The sequence below is a fragment of the Capra hircus genome, chromosome 8, assembly GCF_001704415.2.
Source record: "Capra hircus breed San Clemente chromosome 8, ASM170441v1, whole genome shotgun sequence".
Taxonomy (NCBI): Eukaryota; Metazoa; Chordata; class Mammalia; order Artiodactyla; family Bovidae; genus Capra; species Capra hircus.
The window spans coordinates 65,057,306-65,075,255 of NC_030815.1; positions in this window are offsets into that span (position 1 = coordinate 65,057,306).

Consider the following 17,950-nt stretch of genomic DNA (forward strand, 5'->3'; position numbering starts at 1 on the left):
TCCTACCAGAGCCCTTCATGTCTCTTCACCCCACAGGCCCACCTGCCCTCTGCCCCTCCACCACTGCAGAATGTTTCAGTTCCACATTCTACAGTTTGAATTCAAATTTTCCCTCCTTTACTCAGATGCTGAGTATCTGCTGAAGCAGGTCACTCTCTGGGTCCTGGTCCTGACTATTCTTGTTGAGGTTACCAGGCGGCAGTGGTCAGTGTCCAAGCCTGCGGAATAGCTTTAGAAGTAGGTAATCCTGTAAGTAATAGCTTTAGAAGTAGGTAATCCTGGGGTTGTGTTCTCAGAGACTCTGCCATTTCTCAGATCCCTGAGTCCACATGTGACATTTCACTGTGGGCACATGGTTGAACTGAAGTTGAGTGAGGAGAGAGCATCAAACCCAGAAGGACTTCTGGGGAGCCTGAAGAGCCAGAAGAAACTTGAGACTGCACGGGGGAGGAGGTTCTTTGGAGTGGATCAAGGGAAATTGCCCTGAGTATGGAGAAAGATGGCACCAGAAGTCTTGATTATTTCTAGAAGGAAGATAAGCCACTTTGAAATGTGTGTGTATGGAGTGTGAGTGATGTCCTGGTAGTGACAGAGGGAGGGTCATAAGAAAAGCCTAGCCCTGCATTGTGTTCTTTAGGCACTGGGAGCTTGTCCCCACTGCATATCTTTCTGAGGGGTTTTAACTATCTAATGGGTCTCAGATGGTAAAGCGTCCGCCTACAATGCAGGAGACCTGGGTTCAATCCCTGGGTCAAGAAGATCTCCTGGAGAAGGAAATGGCAACCCACTCTAGTATTCTTGCCTGGAGAATCCCATGAATGGAGGAACCTGGTTAGGCTACAGTCCATGGGGTCGCAAAGAGTCGGACATGACTGAGCGACTTCACTCACTCACTTACTCACTCACTCACTCAGTGGGGCCATGGGGAGAGATGGTCTTAGTCAGAAAACTATTCAGTGGGGTTCTGTGTGGCCACACCTGTAGTAAAGCATCTGCTCTGAGAACTAGGCAGGAAGTTACCCTAACTGCCACAGTCCAGATCTATTCTACTCCTTCCAGCACATAGCTCACTTCTCTCTTCAGGTAACTGTTGCCTTGGCTTCAATAGGATGGACAGCCATGCAACTTCAACCAAGACAGGGCTCAGGTTCCTTGGCAAAGGGATGTGTTAATATCCTCTTGCAGCCATTCACAGGTGGACGATGTCAGGATGTTTCCCTGAACAAAGCACTTTGGTATAACATTCAGGCAGAAGGGCAGGGTTCCCTGAGGCCGGTCATTATGTATAGACAGAATCCATTTAGCGAACAAAACCAAGAAGAAGCAAAAGTTACAGAAACAGATTCAACATTTAGTCAGATTCTGTTCTTCCCTGTAACATCCCCTCACTGTCCATGTCCATTTCACACTCTTGTGGGGAAAATGGCCATGACCATTACAATTGCTTCTTGTTGCATTTCATCAGATGGCTCTCTGGGAATGTCTACCATCAGGGCCAGTGTTCCAAATGTCACTTCTTTTTGTTTCTCTTTGGAAAGTGTCTACTTTATATCTGTAGACTTTAGAAGTATTTACAACCTAAAAGTTGAGAGTTATGTTTTATTCAGTAGGAATTTTGAGGACTTCATGCCTGGGAGGCAGCAACTCAAATTAACGAATTTACCTCTTTTCCACACATGGGAAGATGCAAAGTCAGGGCTCATTGAAATCATTCCCTTGATACATACCTCAACTATCTGGGATCTATATCCTGTATTCTCATATCCTGAGTTTCCTCAGGGCTCATCGAGGGTGGGGAGTGGCCGCAGTCTGATGCCTGTTGGATGACAGATATTTTTCTCCTTCCTGAGTTACCTCAAGGTTCACAGGTTCACATTGGAAGGCTGTAATCACTGATGAATGACACGGCAGGAAATATTTCATTTCACAGATCCTTTCGTCTTGGTCAGGAATTTGACCAATATTTGGGAGATATTTGTTAAAATGCTTGATATGCCAATCCAGGTGCTAATTTTTGGATTAGAACCTATTGGTAATTGAAGATTCTCTGGATTTTCTGTCTAATTATGGTCCAGTAGACATTTTCCCTTGTTTCTTCCCATACCTAGAATCATGCTCTTACAATTATTTTTAGCTATATACATAACCATTTCCTCAAGATGTTTAGCCATAGAAGTTTTATGGGAAGCCTGGATACTCACTGGGTACTGTAAGAGAAAACAATCTTATAAAATAGAGCATAAGTAATGTAGTTAGTAAAACTGACGATGGTATAGTACAGCAGGGAGATACAAAGCAGAAGCAATTTGAATACAAGGAACAAATCAAAACAATGATTACTAAAACTAGTTGTAATCCAGTCGCAATAATGAGTAACCAAAGGAACTGTAACTGATTTGATGAGCTAAATGCAGTTTCACTGTACCAGGCAGGCATACACGCATGGCTTAATCTTTGAGACAAGCGTAGGCTACTGGCAGGATTGACCAGGTAGTGAGAAAATGATACACATTTCAGTTCTCCTTACAAAGGTAAAATTTACCAAATTACTGTAAGTCATAATTAGTTTAAGGGGAAGTTTTCCCTTACACCTTAAAAACACAGATTTAAACCAGTAATTTTTCAGAAAGAAATCATAAAAATCATAATGATATTCACCAGTACATTCAGTTCTATGTAACTGATCCTTTCTGTTAACAGCTTTGAGAAGCCATCAGGTTTACCATTTCTTACCCAAATTCAGCATTATGATTTGAAAGCCAGAGACTTGTATTGACCTAAAAGTCCTTTCTATAAATATTCTTGAAGAGGAAGCATTTTTGAAAAGGCATCAGAAAGAAGCCATAACTGTCCATAATGACAAAGACTTAAGAAAACACATTTAAATATTACAATGCAGTTGACAAAGTAAACTGGTGACTATTGTGACATATAATGCTTTCAAATAATAACTAAAATTATGACTGGTAACATAGATGGGAATAGCAGACCACTTGACCTCCCTCTTGAGAAACCTGTATGTAGGTTAGGAAGCAACAGTTAGAACTGGACATGGAACAACAGACTGGTTCCAAATAGGAAAGGAGTATGTCAAGGCTGTATATTGTCACCCTGCTCATTTAACTTATATGCAGAGTACATCATGAGAAACGCTGGGCTGGAGGAAGCACAAGCTGGAATCAAGATTGCCGGGACAAATATCAATAACCTCAGATATGCAGATGACACCACCCTTATGGCAGAAAGTGAAGAAGAAGTAAAGAGCCTCTTGATGAAAATGGAAGAGAGTGAAAAAGTTGGCTTAAAGCTCAACATTCAGAAAACGAAGATCATGGCGTCTGGTCCCATCAATTCACGGCAAATAGATGGGGCAACAGTGGAAACCATTGCTGACTCTATTTTTCTGGGCTGCCAAATCACTGCAGATGGTGATTGCCGCCATGAAATTAAGATGCTTACTTCTTGGAAGGAAAGTTATGACCAACCTAGACAGCATATTAAAAAGCAGAGACATTACTTTGTCAACAAAGGTCCATCTAGTCAAGGCTATTGTTTTTCCAGTGGTCATGTATGGCTGTGAGAGTTGGACTATAAAGAAAGTTGAGCACTAAAGAATTGATGCTTTTGAACTGTGGTGTTGGAGAAGACTCTTGAGAGTCCCTTAGACTGCAAGAAGTTCCAACCAGACCATCATGGAGGAGATCAGTCCTGGGTATTCATTGGTAGGACTGATTTTGAAGCTGAAACTCCAATATTTTGGCCACCTGATGTGAAGAGCTGACTCATTTGAAAAGACCCTGATGCTGGGAAAGATTGAGGGCAGGAGGAGAAGGGGACGGCAGAGCATGAGATGGTTGGATGGCATCACCGACTCAATGGATATGGGTTTGGGTGGACTCCGAGAGTTGGTGATGCACAGGGAGGCCTGGCGTGCTGCAGTTCATGGGGTCGCAAAGAGCTGGACATGACTGAGCGACTGAACTGAACTGAACTGAACATTTTATCAGGACGTATTAGATATTTAGGAACTCTATAAAAATTTCTAGGATATCTGCATCATTTACCATACAATGTAACCTAAGAAGATTTATTACTCATTTAATAACAATTCCCATGTAATTTAACATCCAAAGCGAACCTATTGGCTTCATATCTCTCTTTAGGGTGTTTCAGGGACCCTTTGAAACATCTCAAAGCTAGTTCAAGGTCAAAGGAACTTCATTATAATTTGATTTTGGAAGTTATATTGAAAAATATCAAAAAAGTTTTAAAACACCATAGGATCATAAGTCACTGTGAAACAATAATTTTTCATTTAACCAAAGTCACAAAACGATTAAAAGAAAACAAGTACAGATCACCTAAGGACACAGAAACGCTTGCAATCTGTTATCAAAATGGTGTACTTCTAACAGAGGAGAGAGAGAGGTCAAATTCCAGTCTTATATTCTTACTTAACATAATCCATTTACTTAGTTAATTCCCACCTAAATTTAGCTAATCCTGATCATGTATAAAACTTTCACAGTAAAAGGCGATTACATTCTTCATACCTTAACTGAAAACATACATTCTACCATATTGAAATGTTTTATTATTTTCAGTGGCTTTATTTATATGCTGAAGCTAGAATCCCTGACTTCTTGAAACCTTAATTTCTAGTGAAAACCAAGGGAGGCAAGTAATAGTTACCAAAATCTGGAGATACTATTTTAGGTGATTTTTAGAACATAATTATTCTCGTAGAGTTTACCTAAAAGCTCTTATATAGTTTACATTTACTTTAAAGTCTCATCATATCAAGTTATATTTCTTGCTGACAAATTTGCAACAGGTATAACAAGATTTTATTTAACTTCTATTAAACCTATGTGTAGTGAAAATATTATACTTAATGTTGATTATTCTAAAGAGCTGTCTATATTAATTAATTAGATCAACAAATTTGACATAAATTCTAGGCATTAATTTAATACTGAATACTTCCCAGTTCACATGAACCTGAAATTCAGTTAGATAATTTCTCTTACATTTATAATTTTTTGGCTTGTAATTGCTAATTTTTGTTTAAGCCAATTAAACAGAACTCATCCACAAATCAACCACAGACATATTATTCAAAGACAAAGACACAAACAAACAGAGACCTCATAGTTCTCAAATCAGATTTTAGCCCTGAGTAATGTGCAGCAATGTAAAACCCATCAATTTACAAAAGTGGTTGAATTAATGTTGGATTTCTGGCAAATAGAGAAAATAAAGCTCACTTGTCAGATGGCTATATATTTAGAGAAAACGCACTTATGATTTCTATTTACACTTGACAACATAATTTGAAATTACAATCAGTTTTGAAATTACTTTACCCTCTCTTCAAAATCTGCATTTTAAAAAGATAGCAGAGATGAGCATTCCGGAGAAGACCAGATACAACTTTTGCATCTCAAAGGTATAGGAACGTTTTCCTTGGGTGACTTTGTTTCCCCTTTGTGTAATACTTACAAGCCTCCTAAGATAAGCACGAAAGGTTTGGGGAGTGGTATCTATTAGAAAGTCAATCAACTTCTTCCCTACTGTTAAAGTTACCCAGGACTCTTGCAGGGAAATTCAAACAGGATGCCTCAAGCCCAAGGGAGTCCTCTGGTCTCTTTTTGTCCTAGAACTGAAATAAGCAGCTCCAGGACAAAATCACTTTTTCCTTTTATTAGTAACAAACTGTATTTCCAGTCTTCATACCTTCTTTTCTGAAAACATACTATTTTTCTTAAGCCACCATGAACTGCCTTTAACATTAGCAGTCCCTGATTGGAAAATCCTAATACTTCTAGAAACATGCGACGTTCCAAAGCACAATTACTTTCGTTAAGATGCTGCAAGACATGTGTCTAATGAACCCAAACGCCTCTCTCACAAGGAAAACAGAATAGGTAAATTTAGACCTGTTTAGCAATTAATGTTTCATCACAGTTAAAATGACATGGGGACTCAGTAGATTACTACATTTTAACTTAATTTAGTTTCAAGTTACCAAAATTTGAAGGGACTATTCTAAACGGACTTTTCCAAAATACAGTTATTCCCATGAAAGTATGAAAGTGTTAGTCACTCAGTCATGTCCAATTCTTTGGGACCCCATGAACTGTAGCCTGCCAGACTCCTCTCTGTCCATGGGATTCCACAGGCAAGAACACTGAAATGGGTAGCCATTTCCTTCTCCAGGGCATCTTTCTGACCCAGGGATGGAAGCCGGGTCTCCTGCATTGCAGGAGTATTCTTTTTCATCTGAGTGACCAGGGAAGCCCAATTATTCCCATCAGTTCAGTTCAGTTCAGTTCAGTCGCTCAGTCATGTCCGACTCTTTGCACCAGGCCTCGCTGTCCATCACCAACTCCTGGAGTCTACTCACACTCATGTCCATCGAGTTGGTGATGCCATCCAGCCATCTCATCCTCTGTCATCTCCTTCCTTCTTCTCCTGCCCCCATCCCTCCCAGCATCAGGGTCTTTTCCAATGAGTCAACTCTTCACGTGAAGTGGCCAAAGTATTGGAGTTTCAGCTTTATCATCAGTCCTTCCAATGAATACCCAGGACTGACCTCCTTTAGGATGGACTGGTTGGACTTCCTTGCAGTCCAAGGGACTCTCAAGAGTCTTCTCCAACACCACAGTTCAAAAGCATCAACTCTTCGGCACTCGGCTTTCTTCACAGTTCAACTCTCACATCCATACATGACCACTGGAAAAACCATAGCCTTGACTAGACGGACCTTAGTCGGCAAAGTAATGTCTCTGCTTTTTAATATGCTATCTAGGTTGGTCATAACTTTTCTTCCAAGGAGTAAGCGTCTTTTAATTTCATGGCTGCAGTCACCATCTGCAGTGATTTTGGAGCCCCCAAAAATAAAGTCTGACACTGTTTCCACTGTTTCCCCATCTATTTCCCATGAAGTGATGGGACCAGATGCCATAATCTTAGTTTTCTGAATGTTGAGCTTTAAGCCAACCTTTTCCACTCTCCTCTTTCATTTTCATCAAGAGGCTTTTTAGTTCCTCTTCACTTTCTGCCATAAGAGTGGTGTCATCTGCATATCTGAGGTTATTGATATTTCTCCAGGCAATCTTGATTCCAGCTTGTGCTTCTTCCAGCCCAGCGTTTCTCATGATGTACTCTGCATATAAGTTAAATAAGCAGGGTGACAATATACAGCCTTGACGTACTGCTTTTTCTATTTGGAACCAGTCTGTTGTTCCATGTCCAATTCTAACTGTAGCTTCCTGACTTGCATATAGGTTTCTCAAGAGGCAGATCAAAGTTTACTTAAAACTCCTATCTCAGTCATGTTTACTTAATAGTTTAATCATATCAGGTTATTTTTCTCAGTGACAGATTTTACAATAAAAACAGTATGCACTTATTGATTTCCAGTAATGCTAGGTACAAGAAAAGTATATTTCTTAACTTTGATAATACAGAGAAGTCTGTATTTATTAAACCCACAAACTTAAGCCAGGCAAGTTAATTTTTACAGCACCAGAGACCTGATCATTTTCCTGCTTGAATTTTAAAAGGTCTTCCCCCACCCCTCATTTTGGGGGATCACAGGTGGATCAGGTATTTCCTGAGAGTCCTGGTAGAATAGGCTTCCCAGGTGGTGCTAGTGGTAAAGATTCCACCTTCCATGAGGGAGACATGAGAGATACAGGTTCAATTCCTGGGTCTGGAAGATCCCCTGGAGTAGGAAATGGTAACCCACTGCAGTATTCTTGCCTGAAGAATCCCGTGGACAAAGAAGCCTGGCAGCAGAATAGTTACACTGCAAAGGCAGAGGAGAGAGATGAAGGTTCCTCATTTCTTTTTTGTTCTTTTAACTCCCACTAAGTTGGCTCAGTGGGTAAAGAATCTGCGGCAATGCAGGAGAAACAGAAGATGCAAGTTTGATCCCTGTGTTGGGAAGATCCTCTGGAAAAGGAAAAGCAACCCACTCCAGTATTCTTGTGTGGAAAACCGCATACACAGAGGAGCCTGGTGGGCTACAGTCCAAACGGTCACAAGAAGGCAGACATGACTAAGCTCACAGGCAAGCGACCCAAGGCTGGAGTGTCAAACAATGTGGGTTGCATTTGTATTTCAAGGCATAGGTGCTCCACCATGCCCACAATGTCAGCAGAGACTTGCAGGAGCAGTTGGACAGACAAACCTAAATAAAACAAAGATACCAATGACAGAAACTTAAAGACACAAACAAGAAGTATTCAGGATTAAGGGGATGGGTGTGCAGATGTAGGACTAAGGGTGGGGTAAGGGAAGGAGGGACAGAAAAGACTGAAAAAAGAGAAAGTGACAGAAAGAGACTGCAGTTTCAATTCACGCCCATGTGGGTGTCTATTCAGGCACCAACCTGTGAGCTTCCAGAAAGGCCCAGTTAAGGAGGGAGCACCCTGTGCACTGCCCACTCGGGTGATCAAGCCTGGAAACCAGCCAGTTGTATGTTGCTGTGGGACTCTAACCCACAGGTGGGACTCACCCATGTGTACACCAGTGTATGGGAATCCGCTGCAGCACTTCAGCAAAGGGTCCCACATCCCAGTCTGTCTCAAATTGGGGGGAAATATAAGAGATATACAGAAAACAAATTGCAAACTGGAAAATGTAATTCCAACTGTATTAATAATTACATTGCTGTGAATAGATTAAACACTCAAAATTAAAGACAAAAATTGATAGATTGTATTTAAAAGAACAAAGTCCTTATCAATGTCAACTCTGTGATGTGGAAGAAAGAAAGAAAGGGAGAGAGAGACAAAGAGAGGAAAGAAGGGAGGAATGGAAAAAGAGAGAGAAGAAGATAGGAGAGAAATAAGTAAAGGAATCCAACTTTAAATGGAAAAATTAGAACCTTTAGTGCAGAAGAGATGATCCTATATGTTAGAAACCCCCAGTGAACCCACCAAAGCAATATAAAACAAGACAAAACAGACCAGGATGAATAAACAACTGTAGGAAGTTCATAGGAAGCAATATTTCTTATAAAATAAATTGCATTTATGCATTCTAGGTACAAAAATATGAAAAGAGAATTAACAAAATAATTTCATTCATAATAGCATGGAAAAGAATAAAATCCTAGCAATACATAATAAAATAAAATCCTAGCAAAACATAATAAAGAAGTGCAAGATCTGTACACTGAAAACTATAAAATATTGCTGATAGAAATTAAAGGTCTATACAAAGAAACTGTTCTTGTTCATGGATCAGGAGATTTCATATTATAAAGAAAGCAACTCCTCAAATTGGTCTATAAATTCAATGCAGTCCCAATGAAAATTCTAGCAGGCTTTTTTTGGGTAGAATTTGACAGCTGATCCTAAAATTCATAGGGAAATTCAAAGGATGTAAAATAGCCTAAACAATTTGGCAATAGAATAAAGCTGGAGGACTTTCATTGCCTGATTTCAGATTTTACCATAATACATACTAATCGAGACAGTGGACTTCTGGCATAGGAAAGCAATACAGTTCATTGGCACAGGATTGAGAGTCCAGGAGTAGACCCTTACTTTTTGTTATGAACTGATTTTCAACAAATGTTCTAAAACAATTCAATATGAGAAAGAGTAAATTTTCTTTTTTAACCAAGAAAAGGTGCTGGTACAAATGGATATCCACAAGAAAGATGAAAAACTAAGAAACGGAAACCTATTATATCTGGTAGGTAAAAATGAACTAAACCTTGATCATGGTTTCAAATGTAGGAAACAACCTTTACAATTTCTCAGAGAAAACATAGGAGAAACTCTTCATGGTCTCTTAGATATAACATGCAAAGCATGAGTTATACAAGAAAAAATAGTAAATTAGACTTCATTAAATATCAGTGAAGGCAGAGTCCAGGTAGCCCTGTTATTTTGACTAGGCCACTGGACGCCTGGCCTTGGCCTGGCCTCTGTGAAGTGATGTGACCCTCCTGGTTGCGACACTTGGGGTCTCTACTATAGGTGGCAGGGCAGTCTCCACAGTGTGTGGGAAACCCAAGGTGATGGGAGGCTCTACGGTGGCTGGGACGTGGAGGCCGGTGGCCGCGGCAGGCCAGTCTGCGATCCCAGGGCTTGCACGTCTGTGGAGCTGTCCTCATTAACTCCACCTGGCTCCTTTCCACCGCCTACTGCTTTCTCAAGTGAGTCTATAGTCTAGGCTGCCAGCACAGGTGCTGGCAGGGGAGGGGGATAGTGTCCCACGTTAGCTCCTCTGGGCAGTCTGTGGCCTTCAGAGACATGTTGTTCCTGCCTTTGGCCTGTGCACCCTCCACTTGGACTGTCCTCTCCACTCACCTGCCCAGATCCTCCTCATGCTCTGCCCTCAGCCCCATATCTGTTCCTCAACACAGGTGTGCCTCAGGAGAGTGGCAGTGTCTGTCCTCGCTGCCATTTGGTGTGGACCCATCTCAGGTCAAAACTTCTTCTCAATGCCCCCTTATTTCCAGGCGTCAGACTCTAGGCAGGGGCCTGGGACCGCGTGTATGACCAGCAGCTGGGCAATTCTTCTTATTACTCCTGCAAAACTGTGTGCCCAGGAGGAGTCATAGTCACTGGTGTGCATGCAGATAGCCGTGGTGCCAGCTGCATAAGGGGAGGTGGGCTCCCTGGGAGAGTGACAGGGCTGCTCAGGAGTCTAATTCACCTAGTCTTCTGGGGCTGGCTTAGTTACAGACTTCTGAACAGAGGAGGAGGGGTCACCAGGGAGTTCAGGCATCACAGTCCAGGTCTGGGCACAAGAGCTTTGAGGGCTCAGAGTCTGTCAGCACCCACTCTGTGCCATGCTCCATGCAAGCCCCTCTGTGACATCAGGGTGAAGTGACAAATCCCACTTCACCATACCTCCATCCTGTCAGAAGAGAAAGCCCAGCATGGGTGAGAAGGGCAGAGCACATGGAGCGGGGGTGGGAGGGTCAGGAAGAGGGCTGTGGAGAATGAGTGCCTGCTGGAGGGCAAGGATCGGATGAGGGGACCATGAGAGAGGGTCTCCAAGTAGATGAAGTGTGAAGATTGAAGGCTGGAGGAGAAGGGGATGACAGAGGATGAGTTGGTTGGATGGCATCACCGACTCAATGGATATGAGTTTGAGTAAACTCTGGGAGCTGGTGATGGAGAGGGAGGCCTGGCGTGCTGCAGTCCATGGGGTTGCAGAGTCGGACACGACTGAGCACATGAACTGAACTGAACTGGTTTCAGCACCTGTGCTGGGGAAACAAGGTGAGGTTCCATTTCCTGCACCCAGTTGCTCATTTATTTAACAAATATTTTGTAAATCTTTGTAACTAAGTGGAGAAGCAGGACTTGGGCAGGGAGGTATTTAAAGAAAAGGGATGGTCAGGAAGAGTGTGGGGCCAGAAGGTGGGTTGTATGGGGTCTCCAGAAGGGTAAATTGAGAGAGAGAACTGCCCCAGAATGCCTGCTGTGTACAATCAAAAGGCCTTCATTTGATGATCCCACTGAGGACATTTCCAGAGCAAGGATTCAGTGCTTCCGCAATTCTAGTTTCTAATGAAGAAAGCAGCCATATGTCTGAAACTGTAAATAGGATATCAATTAGCCTCAAGAAAGAAGGCCTCCTGAACATTCAAAATGGATGGACAGAAGCTGTCTGGCGTCACAAGGAGTGGACAGGTCCAGAGGGGTGTGGGCAGTTAGATGAGGATGCAGGGAAAGAGCTAGTCCCCACTTGGAGATGATGGTGACAGCGCGCCTTTCTTCCTCCAGGAAATCCTAAGCCCTAGGGAACTATCGGGTTCTGTTAGGAAGCACCCAGCTGCACCAGCACACCCAGCACACCCAGGAGGTGTCTGTGACTCGGATTATCACACACCCAGACTTCAAGAAGTTATATCCCTCTGGGATTGACATTGCCATGCTGCAGCTGCTCTTTCCTGTGAACTTCACCTCCTACATCATCCCTGCCTGCCTCCCAGTCCCTGGCATGAAGCTCCCCAGTAACTCATCCTGCTGGATAACTGGCTGGGGGATGCGCAACAAAGAAAGTGAGAGGTTATTGGGGAGTTGGGGGGGATGAGAATAGGGAGGAGGAGGAAGGGGAGAAGGACAGGAGCAAAGAAGGGAGGTATGTCTCTACCTGAGGGGTCTCCAGGCAAAGGTCCCCTTGGCCCACTATGCTTCATTTCCAGAGGACTGGACCATTCTAGTTCTAGTTCTGAAAGTGTGTGATTCTAAGGCTTTGGAGTTCCCTAAAGTGTAAAGCTCGGAAGTCTGGGAATCTGACTTTGGAATCAAGAATCTGAGTTCTTGAAGTCTTTCTGGTTCTTGATTCCAAGGTTTAAATCAACCATAGATCTGAGATGACTTGATCCAACTCAAAGGTCATGGTTGGGGCCTGACTCCTTCCAGGTCACTGACAAACTCTCTGATTTCCCAGTGCCATAGGAGGTGCTTGGGAAAAGTAGAAAGAAAACTGAAGTATTACCTCTGACCTCTGAACCTGCCTGATCAGTTTAGAATGATTATGACTTAGAGGATTTCACTCTCTGAAACTCGCTTTGCTCTTCTCCCAGCTCAGGTCAGTTATCTACTTTGTAGGGTTATTAGGCAAACTGAGTAACAGGAAAAAATTGTATTTTTTAAGATTGAAAGAGGAGAAATCTAGGCCAAAAGTTATGAATAACTTATAAGCAAGAGTCTTCATTAAGGAAAGGAGTGTTTACAACTTGGTGAAATGATTATGATGCAAAATTATGGAGGGAAAGAATATTTATTTGTAATTGTTTATAGGGTCATAATTTGGTATGATGTTCTACAGAGGTGTTATAAGCATTTTGAATAGATTCTGTCTTCATTGGGTGGGATGTTCCAGCATGCATGGTCCTCGCTTATTAGTGTGTCAGTAACACTCAGTAATTATAGGACAAACAACCAGGTCTCCATAATTCTTACAGCACACATGCACACGCAACACACCCAAACACACACAACACATGTATACACACTTCACACACACACACACACACACACACACACACACATACACACAGGCTAGTTCCTCCTTGAGGACAGGGACCCTGTCTTTCTTGTTTCAATATCCCAGTCCGTGCCCCAGGCAGGGCCTGGCACCTGGTAGGTATCCCACTGCTGTCCCCCGGGTCCTTCTTCCCTGGACCTCCAGACTGATCTCGGCTCCCACCCTGTGTGCTCTTCGTTAGTCTCCACATAGCTGTCTGAGTATTTGCTTTAGAGCAGGAGTCATGCCAGTTCCCTCCTCATCACCCCCAGTGCCTTCTCATTTCTACTTAAAATAAGGTCGCAACTCCCTGCCTTTGCTCTCAGGCCCCGTTCCTCTCTCTCATCTCCTACTGCATCCCTCACCCACACCACCCCAGCCAGCAGGCCTCCTTCCTGCCTTGACGATGCCAAGGCGGTTCCCCCCTCAGGTCTGCACCTTGACTATCTCCCTGGACTCATTTGCTTTTCCAACTAAGCTCATCATGCCTTGTTTCATAACATATGCAGCTTGGCTACTCTTCTGAGCAGTTTTACTTGATCACATGAGCTAAAACAGGCAACCCCTATAGTACATCTTCTTGTTTTATTTCCTTTACACCACTTATTAGATCTAAAATAATGATACTTATTTCATTTAACCTCTCTGCGCCAACTAAAAATGTTAGTATCATTAGCTAAAATACTTAACATGAGGATGGAGGAATAAATGAGTAAACTGGATGAAGAATAAATGATTGATAGGGCGAGAGGATGGATGGCGGGAAGGTGGGAGGATGAATGGGTGGAAGGGAAGATGGCTGGGCGAATGGTTGAAAGGATGGTGGGCACAGAGATGGAGTGAGTGGGTCTATTGATGGAGGGGAGAATGGAGAGATGGGTGAAAAGATGAGTGTATAGGCAAATGAATGGAAGGGTGAGTGGGCGAATGGGACATGAGGAAAGACTGGTAGCAGCATGGAGGAACAAGTGGATGGAAAGCAAGGTTAGTGACAGACAAAAGGTGAGTGGATGGGATGGTTTGTGAAAGGGTAGACAGGTTGGTGAACGATTGCTAAGCACCGGTGAGTGGCAGGTGTTGGAGGGATTTGCCATTTTCCTTTGTGAAATAGTGTGTCTGTTATTATAAAAGAGGTAGAGGGAATAGGATGAGTTTGGAAAAGTTTGAGAAACAGGGGAGGGCTTATTAGGCATAGGTAGAAGTCTGAAACAAGGATGAAAGCTCAGGTGTTTGGAGGAAACCCCACATCGAAGTGTAGTGCTGACCGATAAGGCAGAGCTCTGTAGCTCGGCTACAGCCTCCTTCCCTGATTTCCTACTTATCCTCAGAGCACCTCTGCTTGAACCCTTCCATCTCCAGGAGAGAATGTGAGCTTCGATGAGAACAAGTTCTATAAACTTATACGGAGATGGAAAAGGCAAGAACTGCTCTGTACATGTGGACATGCTGTGGGCTGGGGACTTCTCCACAGGAAAGTCCATCTGCCAAATGAGTAAGGCGCTTTCTCTTTTTCCCTCACCTGTTCTCAGGGACTCAGTTTCCCTAGGGGAGGGGCTGTGTTGCCTCTGCTCTCTTTGTGGAGCCCCTGGGACTTCCCGTTTCCCCCTCCATGCATCTTCCTGGGCTCCATCCCTTGGCAATGTCCCCCAGGCCAACCCCCCTTCCTAACTCCCTTGCACATGAGGACATCTACAGCATCTATTCTTGAGGCATATTTTAAAGGTTTTATTGAAGTGTAACATACATACTAAAGAATATATCCATGCTCTTTTCATAAGTTGGATAAATTTTCACATAGTGAGGCAACATGTGATCAATACCCCAGAGGCCCCGCTCACACCTCCTTCCTGTCACCAACACCCAACACAACCCACCATCTTCATCTTCAGTACTTTAGATTAGATTCTGAATGTTCCGTAAGTAGAATGTATTTCCAGTTGTCAGCCTTTCTTGCCTTCACGTTGTGTCTGTGAGATTCGTCCATGCTGTTGCCTGTAGTTGTAGTGTGTTCAGTCCCCTTGCTCTACAGGATGCTCCTGTGCGCATTGAATCCTATGATTAGTTACTCTTAGCGGGTATTTTAGTGCTCCAACTGTTTCATTGTTTCACAGAATCCCGTGAGTAGTACTGTTGGAGGAAAAGGTATGCATGTATTCACCTTCGGCAGACATTCCCAAACGTCTTCAAGGTGGTTCACCATTTCCACTCATTGAAGCAGTGGATGAGAGTTTATATTCTCACCAATACTTAGCACTTTCCATCTGTTTTCATTTTAATAGCTTACTGTAGTTTGATTTTCTTGATGACCAATTAAATATACTTTCACATATTTATTATCATTGGATGTCTTTTTCTGCAAAGTTTCTTTTCAAGATTTTTTCCCCCCTCTTATTTTTCTGTTGGGTGCTCTGTCTCTTCGTTTAGGGGCTCTTTATGTATTTTATATATTCCAGATATTAGTCTACTGTAGGATCTTTGTGTGTGTGTGTATTTTTTTGCACTTGTTTCTTTGTTTTCTTTTGGCTGTGTTGGGTGGGCACTAGTTATGGCACTCGGGCTCTTCGTTTCTGCGCACGGGCCTCTCTCAGTTGTAGCATGTGAGCTCCAGAGCACGTGACTGCAGTAGTGGTGGCAGGTGGACTTAGTTGGCCTGTGGCACGTGGGATATCAGTTCCCTGACCAAGGATCCAACCAGTGTCCTCTGCATGGGAAGCCAGATTTGTAACCACTGGATCACCAAGGAAGTCCCACTGTTGGATATTCGAATTTTGATGCTTTCTTTATACTTTCTGTTTTCCCCTGTTTTATAGGTGAGCAAACAGGTCCCAAAGAGGGTAAATGGCTACCCTAAAATGTGGCAGCACAGCCTGAGCCCCTGTGTCCACTCTTACACCCCACCCTGAGCCCACGTCTGCTCTTATACCGCTCCCTGAGCCCACGTCCACTCCTCCACAGACCCAGTTTCCACACCAGTCTCTGCAGGCTGCCGGCTCGTCCATGCCAGGCACAGCCTTTGTGCCTCCACAGACCTGGCCCCTGGTGTTGTTCATGCTTGGGGCCCTGAGAAACGCCCTGTGGTGATCTGCCAAGCCCCTCAGCTCCTGCTCTGTGCCTCAGGACCCAGCCTGCTCACTGGAACCTTCCCCCCTCCCCTCCTCCAGCCCCATCAGGTCTCGATGGTCCCTTCTTGGCTTCCCTGTCCACCAGCTGTGACCCCGACAATCCAAGCTTGAAAAGCCAAATAAAAACAAATGAGAGTCATCCTGATTCTGTCTTGGGGCCCTATGGCTCCTCCTGATCCTCAGCACTCAGCCCTTCTCTTGAGGTCTGTCGTCTGATTCCCTGGACAAGCAAACAGGAAGCAGCAGGGCCATTACAGCAGGAGGAGGGCAGGGGTGGGGACTCTGAAGGAGTCCAGCTGGGGAGAGAGAAGGGCCTCTTCCTACCGTGGGAATGCACAGGCCTCAGAGGAAGAACATCAGTCAGCTCCAGCTGCTGTAACAAATATTACTGGCAGTGTGGCTTAGACAGCAGGAACTGTTTATCACAGTTCTGGAGCCCAGAAGCCTGAGGCCTCTCGCCTTGGCTTATGGACACCACCTCTGCCCTGTGTCCTCACAGGGTCTTCCCCCTGCGTGTTTGTGTCCACATTTCCCCTTCTTATAAGGGCACCATTTGCAAGCCAAGGGCACCCCACTCCAGTACTCTTGCCTGGAAAATCCCATGGGCAGGGGAGCCTGGTAGGCTGCATCCATGGGGTCACTAAGAGTGGGACATGACTAAGCGACTTCACTTTCACTTTTCACTTTCATGAATTGAAGAAGGAAATGGCAACCCACTCCAGTGTTCTTGCCTGGAGAATCCCTGGGACGGGGGAGCCTGGTGGGCTGCCGTCTATGGGGTGGCACAGAGTTGGACACGACTGAAGTGACTTAGCAGTACCCGGACCCATCCTAGTGGCCTCATTTTAACTTGATTATCTCTTTAAAAGCTCTACTCCAAATAAAGTCACATTTGGGGACTGCTCTGGTTGTACAGTGGTTAAGACACCAGGCTTCCTCTGCAGGGGGCATGGGTTCAGTCTCTTGTTGAAGAGCCAAGAACCCACATGCTGGACGGCGCAGACAAAAGAAAGTCACATTCTGAAGTTCTGGAGGTTAGGACTCAACATAAGAATTTTCTGTGTGTTAGTCGCTCAATCATGTCTGACTCTGTGACCCCATGGAGTATATAGCCTGCCAGGCTCCTCTGTCCATGGAATCCTCCAGGCAAGAATACTGGAGTAGGTTGCCCATTCCCTTCTCCAGGGGATCTTCCCAACCCCAGGATCAAACCTGGGTCTCCCGCATTGCAGGCAGATTCTTTACCACCTCAGCCAAAGAACTGGGGTTGGGGGTTGTCAGAATTCAGCCCGTAATAGGAAGTAAGACATATTGTCAGGTGTCTGTACTGCAGGGGAGTAAGAATCTTTCTCAAAGTAAAGAAGCATCACTCCCCAGGTTTGGAGAAGGGACGACCTACTCCTTGTGGAGGTAAGGGGATGTTCCCCGCATCAGGACAGTTGAGCTGGACTGAGGTACATGACCCAGGCCATGAGGAAGGGGGTTCCTGCCTACAGTACAGAAGGCTCTTGCATGTGGGGGATCTGGCGACTGAGTGGGAGACAGAGCGAGGAGACCCTTGCCAGGCTGCGAGCTGAGGTCCAGTCTGGCAGACCTCACACCTCTGCTCCTAGAATTGACTCCCAGTAACTCCTCACCCACCCCCATGTCCTCTCAGCCACCCCCATGATCCCTCACCCACCCTATGATCCCTCTCGGACCCCACGGATCCCTCACCCACCCCATGTTCCCTCACGGACCCCATCATCCCTCACCCACCCCCATGATCCCTCACCCACCCCCATGATCCCTCACCCACCCTATGATCCCTCTCGGACCCC